Here is a 12,825-nt window from a genome sequence, read left to right as displayed (position 1 = left end):
TAAAGAAATTATAGTTGGTAGGGGTGAGTTCCGAAAAAGGGCTAATATCACCAACAGGAAGCCAGGTCTCAGTCACGAATGAAAAGTCAATATCGCCGGTAGTTATAATATCATTAAAAAGAAATGTCTTATTTCCCAACGATCTGGAATTAACTAAAAGCATCTTAATAAGTACAGAGTCACTAACCGGTTGTGCTGCTTGATAAGGTGCTCGTTCCAATGAGCGAAGGTGACACTGATTCACTCCACCACGCCGCAAAAACGGGACACGACGGCGCTGTGGTTTTACTGGTGAGGTCCCGACCAGATGACGAATCCATTGATACGGCGTCTCACACGAACGTGGCGCAACGTAAAATCCGTGGTCTCTCTCCCGGACCCGAGCATTCCAATAAGGCCAGCCAGCCGATCGAGACGCCAATTCCAGCTTCAGCCTGACGGCCGCTCCGCCCCGCTTTCCGCGCCTCCTGCGGCGCTTCCTCCAAGGAAGTGCTGGTGAAACCCGGCGCACGCAAAGCGGCAGAGATCCCAGAAAAGGCGGTGGCAGATAGCCAAAGCCATCGGCCGACAGGTCGTTGTTATAGCCGAACTCCATAGTTGTTTTGATATTGAGTAATGACTGGCGGTCATATATAAGTGATTTGGTGCCGTAGTAAGCCACATTTAGATTAATGAAGGAGAACAAATGGACAAGTACAGACAAACAGAACGAATTCCAGAGAGATAGACGGCCAGCCAGCAACACCGGCGCCATCTTGAAACTCCGTCTGCCTGGTATGATTTTATTGGTCATCTAGGAATAATTTACACTTTATCTTACTTAATAGGGGGGGGAGCGCAAACCCGTTGGCCTGTGACATCACACTACCGCGAGATCTATTCAAAAGCATACTGTAGGCCTACTGTCTCACAAGTCGTCAAACGAGCGCTGAGCATTGAGTCAAATAAGACACGCGTCAGAAAATTACAGAGGTCCGGACGGCCATGCCCTTTGTTTTGCCTCAAAATGCAGACAAATAATGTTTTTAGTAAGGCATGTTTGTTAAAACTAGTTATATTTCTTATTTAAACTAAGGCTTAGTCCTGGCTTAAGCTTATAAAGACCCCGCAAAAACCCTGCTACAGCTCCTGAGGGTGTGCTCTCACTATTCACATGTAAATAAAATGGTTAGAAACCGTTTTTTCTGGTTCTCATTGCAGGACTGTGTGGGGGGAGGGCTTTCCGTTTCCATGTGGAGACACTTAACAAACACATTTGAAATACACCAAGTTCCAGATTACAACAAACACCAAAAACACATCACGTTTGATAGCAGTGCATGTAGGCCCTACTTATTTTAGTATAATGATATAAGTATTGTGTTGGAAACCATTTTGGATATCAAATTGTCCTTTTCTCCAGACAAATAAAACACTGATGTGCATGTCTATAGATCTTATCTAAAGAGTCATTGCTATCATTTTCACTTTTGTGTTGGGTTAATTCTTACGCTCGTCTTATAATTTGACTCAACGCTCAGCGCTCGTGTGGCTTCTTGCTGCGCCATGCAGACCGATCGGCATGTGACGTCTAATAAGCAGAGGTGGGACAAAGTCATTGTTTTGCAAGTCACAAGTAAGTCTTTGCCCTCGAGTCCCGAGTCAAGTCGGGTCAAAGATGAGGCAAGTCCCAAGTCGAGTCAAAAGTCAAAGCCAACAAGTCTCAAGTCGAGTCCAAAGTCCTACAATTTTAGTTTCGAGTCATGTCAAGTCCTCTTAGTTACCACAGAAATAAAATGCGTGCTGTGGACAGGTGGAGGGAGGCCCCTATACTGCATTGCATTTACAAAATATCAAATTGGCCATGATGCCACCATGGCTAAAAACTCGCTCCACTGTAGCACTAGAAGCAGGCACTGCCAAGGCTACTTGAAAGAGTGAAGGAAGAGTGCCCAGAACAAAAGGGCATTCTGTCCTTCTGCCATGTCAATGTAGTGACTTAGCTGCAGTGGTATAGTCTAGATTTTTGTTTTCCCTCTCACCCTTATCAGGGCTTGAAATTGCGACTATTTTGTCCGCAGATTTTAATGAAGACCGCAGATTGGCTAATATGAGCGTCAGTCATTCCTTGTTGCCGTGCTGCGTTGGTAAGTGAAGCGCGAAAATGTGAAAGACGAACCGCGAGCATGACGAGAACGAGCCGACTACAGCCAATGTTACTACTGTAATTAATGACGACGATCCGGATTCAAATGCGACTCCACCACCGGAAGATAAGACTTGACGTTAAACCTTTCAGAGAGAGTGTCTCCGCTATGAGAATGGCTCGATGGAACTAACTGTGTTTACTGTAAATCCTGTAAAACGGCATTGGTGGCGGAATCAAAACATTTTAAGCGCCAGACCTTGCTTAAACATGGCGAAAGTGCCAAAAACACAAGTAGTGTCATGACAAATGTGTTCATTATTGATGGAGACACCGACCTATCTGTCAGAGTGTTTGACAGTGTATGTGCGCATGCGCTGGTGAATGGACATCCAACAAACCTCCTTGTGGTCCATGTTGATGTGGAACACGACAATGCTGATGGTATGTTTTTGTTGTATTTTTTAAAACATTGCCTATTTAGTAGTAATAGCATCCTGGAAAATGCAGTTATCAATACCAATATATATTAGCCTTCTATATTAAGGTCACTTTTGTAATGTAAGATTTTCTATTGAAATCTTAATCATTTTACCTGTAATTGTTAAATTATTATTGCTATACTATTTCATCAGCATTTGGGTATTCATTTTGGAATCTATGCAGCAAAAAACTAAATAAAATAAATAGAAGACCAAATTTTAAATGCTGGCCATGGTGGCGTTTTATTTTTAATAAAATAAATCAATTAAAATATACATTGTAGTTTTGGTGCCTTTTAATTTTTGGATGGATGCGCCTACATTTTTGCTGGTGCTCCTAACTCTTTAAAGTTGGGAGCACCAGTGCTACCAAATAAAAAAGTTAATTTTGAGCCCTGCTTATGCTTATTCGTCCCAGCGCAACACCCCATAAGCACCATCACACTCACAGATGCATACAGTATGGATCTTCATGTAACTGAGAGCTAGTGTTGGGCGATATGCCCCATTTTGAGATCGTCCTATCGTCAGCCTGTGAGATCGGCGATACACGATAGTATCGGGGGGCGGGGCAAGAGTTTACTTTTTTTTCTTTTTTACTTATTATGACAATTCACTTGATTGGTGGACAAATAGAACAAGAGCAACACCGTCATGACCGCAACCTTCTTAAAACTGATGCTATTAATACGAGCGCGTCATCAGGCGCTCTAAAATGTCCTGCGTGCCAGGGAACGAGACTCGCTGGTTTTAACCCTCTGCGCGCTAACAGCCTCTCTGGTGCAAGGAAATGTCAAAGCTAGGGTTGCTCAATTATGGGAAAAATCTTAATCCTGATTAATTAACATGATTACCAAATTAATGTAAAACATGCACCTCCGCACACAGAGACGTGCACGCACAAACAAACAATTCAATGCATTTGTTTAGTGCTGTTGCAGAAGGCTGCACATGTCAAGCAGTGGTGCTTTCAGAGGTGCCTTTTTAAACACATCAGTCCAGCGAAACGCGATCATGTTTTAAACACAATCATATTTTAAACACGAGGGATGTATTGCTTCAACTCCTTGAAATGCATATCACACTACCTAGTGATCTGACTTCGGAGAGAGCGCAGCTCTCTGCACGTCCGCGAGAGTGAGAGAGGCGCCAATATGCAGTGGGTTATATAATTTAAACAAAAGGGATAGTTTGCCTCAGCTCGCATGAAACACATTAAACTGAATAAATACATAAGGATTACTACTTTAGTTTACGTTTAGTTTTCGGACAGATGCAAGAGCGCATGCACGTGAGACAGAGAAGCGCAGCTGCTCATGACGTGCATGACATGCTTGAAGGAGCCCAAGACGCGTGCATTAAGTGCATTGACGTGCAAAAGAAGGAATTTTCTCTTTACAAGCTCTCCGCGTAAAGTGAAGCCCACAAACCCTCATGTGAGGAAAAGAATGCAATGTGCATGTTAAGGTTGAACTATGATAATAATAACCATTCGCCAACTATCGTCTTGACTATCGCCATGACAGCCTGCCATTGGCGATATGTCTGAAGATCGTCAATACACGATACTATCGTCTATCGGCACAACCCTACTGAGAGCATTCTGAAAGTGTACTCATAAACACATAAACTGAATGTGTTATCAACATGTCAGTTTATTATAAGAAAAAAAAAATTTAACAGCAAATGGGTTTACAGCTGGGGAAACTGGACTGATTTTTAGACTAGTTTAGTGTTAATTAACATCTAACTCAGGGCCAAAAGTTACTCAACTGTTAAGTAAAATTAAATAAACTTTTTACAATCTTCAATCCGTGGCTAACACATGCATTGAAGGAGAAAAGAAATATCTCTTAATATAATCTCTTTCAATAGATATTATCTGTTTATATTTATTGCATTTGGAGCCTTACCTCGAGATAAAGTAATAAACTGGAGTGATGATTTAAATGTTGTTTACTCACATGTGCGTTGTTAACTCTGCAGCACTGCTCCACTCCTTCACTTCTCCACATGGACTGTTTGTTTACAGTGCCACGTGAGCAGCTTCACTGCAGGTTACACTTCATTTGCACTAAGCAGACCTCTTGGGGATGTCAAAGTACTGCGAGAGCGATTCAAAGCGGATTTATCCACGTGATAACTGGAATCGCTCTCGCGGTACTTTGCTGTCACTCGCCTGTGGGTTTTTGTAGCGCCACACCAGTCTGCTCCCCAGTCACTTTCGCGCCGCTATAGTAATTTCATATGCCGATCGGATCGCGCAGTTCGGCAGAAAGTCAAACTCACCAAATATATAGCCTAATATGTATATGCATTTCAACCCGCTAAAGTAGCAAGTGCAGTATGCTAATGGTCAGTGCTTCACTATGACTAAAAGTTTGAAATGTCACAAAACCATGCTGTTACGCATCCTCACGCTATTTTTAGCGGGTATACGGAAATCCTTTACAATTCCTAGTAGACTACACCACTGCTGAGCTGTACTGCTGGTACGGTCCCAACATCCAAACCAACGTGGGACTGCAGTGATTGGATGTCGTGCAGGCAGCGCGCGTGCTCTCTGCATGCAGGTGGTGCACATTTTTTTTCTTTTAATCTTTAATGCTCCGTCATGGACCCCAGTAACACATATGAGATACTGTTTGAAAGCTTAGAGCCTCTACTTTCTGCAGATATGCATCTTTTTGACATATCTTTTACTGTATGAAAGTTATTTACACTTAATTTACACTATCACCCCCCCCCCCCATATTTTTTTATATAATTTAATATTCACATATTTCATATTTTTCAAATATGACAAACATGGGCAAGTCTTATATCAAATGAAAGCTCTCAGGAATAAGGCTGCAGCGTTACTTTTGTTCTATTATCAACACATATGCAACAATCATCGAATGAATAATAAGGTAAAAAATGGTCTTTTTTAAACACATGTGAAACTTGAGTGTGAGCTGCCTCAGATAGCACATATAGCCACAAATGATACACCATCTTTTATTTAGGTCCTACTCTAAAAAATGAGTCCATTCACAGCATTTTTTTTGGTTGTGTGCATAATTAGTCCCTTGCTATTTATTATATTTGCAAAACAAAAAATTAATATTTATATGAAAAATTTATTTTCACACCATTCAGTAAAATGAGAATAACTTTTGAATGCTACATGCTAAAGAGTTCATTCTTTTTTGGGGTGTTTATTGTCTGCTGCTGCTAACAACCAGAACTGTCTGCAGTCTGCTAGAGCACACAGAGCCAGAGTTATACACTATCAAAGACAGTATTTACAACATAAAAAAATAAAATTTGGTGTTTCATCATATGAAAAACAACATAAATAACAATATTTGTCACAAACAACAGCTTTTTATGTAACTTCAAAGGGTTTTCTTTAAAATGATATAAAGAAATTGCATTTATTCCACTGTATGTGGTTATGGGGACACTTCAAATGTTTTTAGGCAGAAATTGTATACAAAAAGGGTATTATTCCTCCCTTCAGTTGGAGTAAAATAACTTTTGCATAGATTATGATAGAGAAAAAATTCCTTTTTCCTCTGTAACCTGCCTATTGCTGGAATCAAACAAAACTGTCTGCAGGGAGCTGAGATACCCAGGGCCAGAGTTATATACTTTCAAATAAAAACTTTAGAAAAAAAAAACATCAAAAAGCGCCTATTTATTTTTGTGTTTATTAGAAGCCTGACATCACATACAACCATGTTTAGCACTTTCAACAGTGTTTTTTGTAATTTCAAAGGGTTTCCTGTAAAATGATTGTTGTGTGTGTGTGTGTCACTCCGCCCAGAGTTTTAAATAATTCTTGTGATTAATTCTTTTTTCATTTGTTCTCCTTAGTTCCTTATTGGCTGGGCTGGGTATACGAGGCTATAAAGGTGGAGGAGGCGGATCTGTTGGTCTCCGCTAGCCGCAGGCCGTTGGCACGGCCACATGTCTTCCTTGTTCAGTTTCTGTTTGTTATGTTAGTTTGGAGCGGGGAGTCCGGGTTTGCTTATTTAGGCTTTGTTCCGTTTTGGTTTTATGTTTTAGGACTTCCCGTCTCGTTTTTGTTTGACTTTGTTGTGAGTATAATTTAATAAACGATTAATTTGGATTACTTTTGTTGTCCTTTTATGTTGCGTGTCCTTAACCCCTAGATAATTAAGGTGACGGACCGTAACATAAATGGGGGCTCGTCGAAGCCGAATAAAAGTTGAAATTAAATTATGGTTAATTTCGTGATTTGCGTCATGGGTATACGAGGCTATAAAGGTGGAGGAGGCGGATCTGTTGGTCTCCGCTAGCCGCAGGCCGTTGGCACGGCCACATGTCTTCCTTGTTCAGTTTCTGTTTGTTATGTTAGTTTGGAGCGGGGAGTCCGGGTTTGCTTATTTAGGCTTTGTTCCGTTTTGGTTTTATGTTTTAGGACTTCCCGTCTCGTTTTTGTTTGACTTTGTTGTGAGTATAATTTAATAAACGATTAATTTGGATTACTTTTGTTGTCCTTTTATGTTGCGTGTCCTTAACCCCTAGATAATTAAGGTGACGGACCGTAACATAAATGGGCGGTTTATTTACGAGCTGACTCGTTTGCAACTATCGTATTAAATAATTTCATCCGTTCATAGTTGAAGAGGTTTTTTCTCTTCAATGAGTTAAATGTATTTCTGTATCAATTTTGCTACTTTCGTTCTTGTGTGTTTTTTCGTTTCTAAAAGGCCGCAAGGATATTAACGTAATTGCCGAGAGGGGTTTTCCAGGGAATCCCCTGTTTAACTTGGTGACGTATTACAGGCGGAAGTATGTGAAGTTTTGGTCACGGTTGTTTCGCATTGGGTTTTTTCACGTGTTTTTCTATTTTTGGACGTGCTTTGGTCGCCTATTCATTTGTGAAATGCAGGTAAGTGAAATGTTTGTTGGATGCACAGCATTTTTATGGTAGCGGCCTTTGTTTCCCTTGTTAGGTTGAAGAGATGTTACCCCTTGGGTTTCATCTGTTTATTTTTTTTATAGTGTCGCGGGCAAGCGGTTGGTGTTAACTGCGAAAGCGGTTATCTCGGGAGCACGTCCGTAGGATCTTGGGTGGTTGTCTATTGTAGATAGCCTCACAAACCTACTGGTTTTCAGTGCATAAAAACCCGCCGCGAGCCTGCGTGAAGACTAGGATTATTGATAGATAGGTGAGCTTTTGGCAGGTAGACACAGTAAGTGGGATACATTGGTTTGCTCCTGATTAGTGCTGTGCATTTTTTTTCTCGTGAGTTATCACTTTACAGTGCATTTCCTATTTTGTGAATGAATAAAGCAGGCGTAATTTGTTTATGGTACTGTTAGGCATTGACGTGATTTTTGGCTTCTATTTGCTGGAGTTTTGATAGCGAGTTCGTCGGTCTAATTATGGATTTTGATTTGGAGGATTTTGTGGCTCATCCGAGCATTGAGAAATTTGAATTATGCACTAAGAATAATCTGTTCTCTATTGCGTCTCATTTTAAAATTACTGTCTCTAAGCAAGGGAAAAAACACGCTATTAGGCATCAGTTGCATAATGCTCTAGCTGAAAAGAAAATCCTTCCTCCCGTTAGCTCGGTTTCTGCTCGTCCAGAGTTAGAGGTGCGTAAGTTAGAGCTAGAACTGGAAATGCGGCGTTCAGACCTTAAAGAAAAAGAGCTCCAGCATGATTTTGAGCTACGAAAATTTGAAATAGAAGAGACAGGGAGACGTGAATCGTTTCGTTCAAGAACGAGACAATTGAGTAGTGATGTTATGGCAGAAACAGATTTTGATGTTAATAAGTGCATTCGCTTGATTCCACCTTTTTCTGAAAGGGATGTGGATAAATATTTTGTGCTATTTGAACGAGTGGCAACGACCTTAAAATGGCCAGCAGACATTTGGCCTCTTCTTCTGCAGTGTGTTTTTACGGGTAAAGCCCAGGAGGCATATGCTTCTCTTTCACCTGAGGCAAGCTTAAATGATAATCAGGTGAAATCTGCAGTCCTAAGGTCTTATGAATTAGTTCCTGAGGCTTATAGGCAGAAATTTCGGCGCTATAAAAAAAACGACGGCCAAAGTTATGTTGAGTTTGGCCGGGAGAAAATAGCGCTTTTTGATCGTTGGTGTTCTGCACAAGATGTAAAGGATTTTGAGCAGCTTCGTGATGTAGTGCTTATGGAGGAATTTAAAAATTGTCTACCAGACAAAATTGCAACATACCTTAATAAACAAAAAGTCACCAATGTGTCTGCGGCTGCAGTATTGGCGGACGAGTATGTTCTAATTCACAAAGAGAGCTTTGAAAAGCCCCCTTTATCCTTGCCGCACAGCAGCTCTGTCGCATATGTAAATTTAGGTGGACATGCTAATTTTAGAGACAGTATGTCTAAGGTAAGGCCTATATGTGCGCTTACTGTAAAAAACGTGGCCATTTAATTAACAGCTGTTTTTTACTGAATAAAAAGAAATCAAAAGCTGTGGCGTTAGTTAAGACCCCTTTAGGGTCAGACACTTTACATTCCGAATGTGTGGACTTGGACATTTACTCTCCTTTCATTATGAAGGGTACAGTCTCATTGCCTGGTGGTGATGAAAAGGTTCCGGTCACGATTCTTCGGGACACTGCTGCTTCTAGGTCAATTATTTTACAAAATGTGTTGCCTTTCTCCAATGGAACCTCCTTAAATTGTAACGAGCTGGTGCAGGGTTTTGGAATGAAGTTTGTTAATTTGCCCGTGCACTCTGTTCAGCTCAATTCTGACCTTGTGTCTGGTCCAGTTGCAGTAGCCATATGCGCTGCTTTTCCTATAAAAGGGGTTGATTTTCTCTTAGGAAATGATTTAGCTGGGGGTAAAATTCTAGTGAATCCTGAGGTTACTACTGTGCCCCTTGTCTCTGAAGTTCCTGATGAATTTCAAAAAAAATATCCAACGGTGTTTCCTGTGTGTGCCGTTACGCGTGCGATGGCCAAAGTTAATGCTCAAGAAAAAGATGGTGTAGAGGGTAGCTTCATGATGAATTCTGATATGGAGATTAAGTTGTCTCCTAAAAGTGGGGCTATCGAGCATCATCCATCGATTGCACATGACCCTTTAACTACGGTTTATGATCCCACAGATTCACAAGAAGGTGCTACTCACAAGTCTGTCCATGTGGTGTTACTGCCTAAGAAGCCGATTGAGAGTGCTGGTGTGGAGAACCTGTCTAGGGAAAAGCTAATTTCTGAACAAAGAGGTGATCAATCACTTACTGCTTTATTTGAGCTAGTTGTTTCTGAAGATGAACTATTAGATATTGCTTCTGGCTATTTTCTGAAAAACGATATACTGCTACGTAAGTGGATGCCACCACACGCTTCTACACAAGATGACTGGAGCATTGTCACACAGATTGTTGTGCCAAGTAAGTTTCGTGGTGAGATACTTAAGATGGCACATGACAATCCATTAGCTGGGCACTTAGGCGTTAATAAAACGTACAATCGAATCTTACGTCAATTTTTTTGGCCAGGGTTAAAACAGGATGTGAGGTCATATTGTAAAACATGTCACACATGTCAAATTTCTGGAAAGTCAAACCCACCAATCCCTCCATACCCTTTATATCCTATTCCGGCGGTAAAGGCACCGTTTGATCATGTTATAGTCGACTGTGTGGGTCCATTACCACGCACAAAGTCTGGTAACCAGTTCTTATTGACTATTATGTGTGCTTCAACCCGCTTTCCTGAAGCAATACCCATGCGTAAAATCACGGCGCCCGTAGTGGTAAAAGCACTCGTTAAGTTTTTCTCCTTATTTGGACTTCCTAAGGTAATTCAAACGGACCAGGGTACAAATTTTATGTCCCGGGTTTTTGCACAGGTGACTGAGCAGCTGAACATCACACACTCCTTTTCAAGCGCTTATCATCCGGAAAGTCAGGGGGCACTGGAGAGATTCCACCAGACGCTTAAAGCAATGCTCCGTGCCTATTGCCTTGAATTTGAGAAGGAGTGGGATGATGGTGTACATTTATTGTTGTTTGCAGCTCGGGAAGTCGAACAGGAGTCTACTGGGTTTAGCCCGGCAGACTTGGTGTTTGCTCATAGTGTACGGGGCCCCTTAAAGTTACTGCATGAGAATTGGTTGAAGGACACAAAATCAAAAAATCTGCTTGATTACGTTAGCTCGTTTCGTTACAAGTTACATAGGGCTTGTGAGTTGGCTACAAAGAACCTGATTGGTGCTCAATCTAAAATGAAAAAGTGGTTTGACACAAAAGCTAAGGCTAGACAATTTAAACCAGGGGATAAGGTATTGGTGTTTTTGCCCATCCCTGGTTCCAGCCTTCAGGCACGTTACAGTGGCCCTTATGTTATAGAAAAAAAGGTCAGTGACAGGGATTATATTGTAGCTACTCCTGGCCATGCCCGTCGTAGTAGACTGTGCCATGTTAATATGATTAAACCATATTATGATCGTGAGCAGTCTGACAAATCTACTTCTAGAGAATCAGCTACAGTTCTGCCTTTGTCCGGTGCCAAATGTCCTCAAGCTGTCTGTTTACCTCTGTCTAGTGTTTTACAGGTAACTGATCATTCTGCAGTGACATCGAAAGCTGAAACCGATACAGAGGAGTGCAAGTCAATATCTGATCCTGAAATGGGTGACGGTATTGAAGACTCATTTCTGGCTGCAGCTCAGGGGCGATTGAAAAATTCCGAGATGCTTTCTAATCTTAACACTTGTTTGTTGCATCTCCCTAGTTCACAGCGTATGGACATAGTAAATTTAATTAATTGCTATGTTTCATTGTTTTCAGATGTGCCATCCCAAACACACGTACTGCAGCATGACATTGATGTTGGGGACAGTGCACCGATTAAACAGCACCCATATCGTGTTAACCCTGAAAAACGTCAACGTCTCCAAAATCAGGTTGATTACATGCTACTGCATGGTATAGCAGAACGTAGTAATAGTTCCTGGAGCTCGCCCTGCCTTCTTGCTATTAAATCTGATGGATCTGACCGTTTTTGTACAGACTTTAGGAAGGTTAACAAAGTCACTAAGCCTGATTGTCATCCTCTTCCACGTATGGAGGACTGTGTTGACAGTGTGGGGTCAGCAGCTTTTGTGACAAAATTAGATCTTCTCAAAGGCTATTGGCAGGTGCCTTTAACTTCGCGTGCCAAGGAAATTGCTGCGTTCGTTACTCCTGATGCATTTTTACAGTACACGGTCATGCCATTTGGGGTTCGGAATGCACCAGCTACGTTTCAGCGGTTAGTTAACCGTGTCTTGGGGGGGTGCCGGGCTGCGAGGCGTATCTGGATGATATAGTAGTCCATTCCGCAACGTGGGACGAACACATTAATCAGTTAACACAGGTCTTTCAAAGGTTAGCTGAAGCAAACCTAACAGTTAATCTGGCTAAGTGTGATTTTGCCAAAGCGACAGTAGTTTATCTGGGGAAAATTGTAGGTGGTGGCGTGGTAAAGCCAGTAAATGCCAAGATTGAAGCAATCATGTCATTCCCAGTTCCTTCTACTCGCCGTGAACTGCAACGGTTCTTGGGAATGGCGGGATACTACCGCAGTTTTTGTGTAAATTTCTCTTCAGTGGCAACCCCACTTACGGACCTGCTGAGTCCTAAATTGGTGTTCAAGTGGACACCAGAGTGCCAGTATGCCTTTGAGTCTCTCAAAACCCTCCTGATGCACGCACCTGTCCTAGTGGCACCTAGGTACGATCATGCTTTTAGACTAGCAATTGATGCTAGTGATGCAGGGGCAGGTGCAGTTTTGTTGCAGGATGGGCCTGATGGTGTCGAGCATCCTGTTTGTTTTTTTTCTAAAAAGTTTCACAAGTACCAAAAGTCGTATTCAACGATCGAGAAGGAGGCGCTTGCGCTAATTTTGGCACTTAATAATTTTGAGGTTTACATTGGTTCCTCCTCACGTCCGGTTACTGTCTATACAGACCACAATCCTCTTACTTTTATCCATCAAATGTGCAATTCCAATCAGCGACTAATGAGGTGGGCTTTGTTTGTCCAGGCATTTTATTTGGAGATAAAACATGTTGCCGGTAAAAATAATGTATTGGCAGATGCGTTGTCGCGTGCTGTTACATGGTGAATGGTGGAGTTTTTTTTTGGGCTCACCATTCACCATCTGGGGGTGGGGGTGTTATGTGTGTGTGTGTCACTCCGCCCAGAGTTTTAAATAATTCTTGT

At 41.7% G+C, this 12,825-nt stretch overlaps 1 protein-coding gene across 4 annotated transcripts in view; it reads right to left on the bottom strand.

The window, feature by feature from the left end:
* The window catches only part of vldlr (very low density lipoprotein receptor), a 232,424-nt gene that overhangs the window by 70,686 nt on the left and 148,913 nt on the right, over positions 1–12,825 (bottom strand). The window lies entirely within an intron of this gene.

Source organism: Paramisgurnus dabryanus, chromosome 10 (genome assembly GCF_030506205.2).
Source record: "Paramisgurnus dabryanus chromosome 10, PD_genome_1.1, whole genome shotgun sequence".
Taxonomy (NCBI): Eukaryota; Metazoa; Chordata; class Actinopteri; order Cypriniformes; family Cobitidae; genus Paramisgurnus; species Paramisgurnus dabryanus.
Note: the sequence above shows the minus strand (reverse complement) of the source record. Positions and strands in the feature narration are given on the sequence as shown.